Source organism: Schistocerca gregaria, unplaced genomic scaffold (assembly GCF_023897955.1).
Source record: "Schistocerca gregaria isolate iqSchGreg1 unplaced genomic scaffold, iqSchGreg1.2 ptg000308l, whole genome shotgun sequence".
Taxonomy (NCBI): Eukaryota; Metazoa; Arthropoda; class Insecta; order Orthoptera; family Acrididae; genus Schistocerca; species Schistocerca gregaria.
Window position 1 is genome coordinate 3,292,709 of NW_026061788.1, and position 640 is coordinate 3,293,348.

Here is a 640-nt window from a genome sequence, read left to right on the forward strand (position 1 = left end):
AATTATTATATTCTTCTTGAAGTCTGAGGGTAATTTTTCTGTCTCATGCATTTTGGTCACCAGATGGTAGTTTTGTTAGGCGTGGCTCTCCCAAGGCTGTCAGTAGTTCTAATTGAATGTTGTCTACTCCCGGGGCCTTATTTCGACTTAGGTCTTTCAGTGCTTTGTCAAACTCTTGATGCAGTATCATATCTCCTATATCAACTTCATCTACACTTTCCTCCGGTTGTATGATATTGTCCTCAAGAACACCGCCCTTGTATAGACCCTCTATATACTCCTTCCACCTTTCGGGTTTCCCTTCTTTGCTTAGAACTGCGTTTCCATCTCAAATCTTGAAATTCATGCAAGTGGTTCTCTTTTCTCCAAAGGTCTCCTTAATTTCCCTGTAGGCAGTGTCTATCTTTCCCCTAGTGACTATCACGACAGCTGTCCCGCAGAAATATGTGGACGGCAATCAGCGCAAAGCGTGTGGCACGTGGTGTCCACTCACAAGCAAATATTCTGTTAGGCCAAATTATGGCAATGGTATGATGCACACAGGAGTAAAAAACAAACCAGTTTGAGATGGGCTATAGTACCGAGTATACACGTATTCTGGGTCTGGTGCACGAGCCATGGACTACTTGGGTTGAGCTTA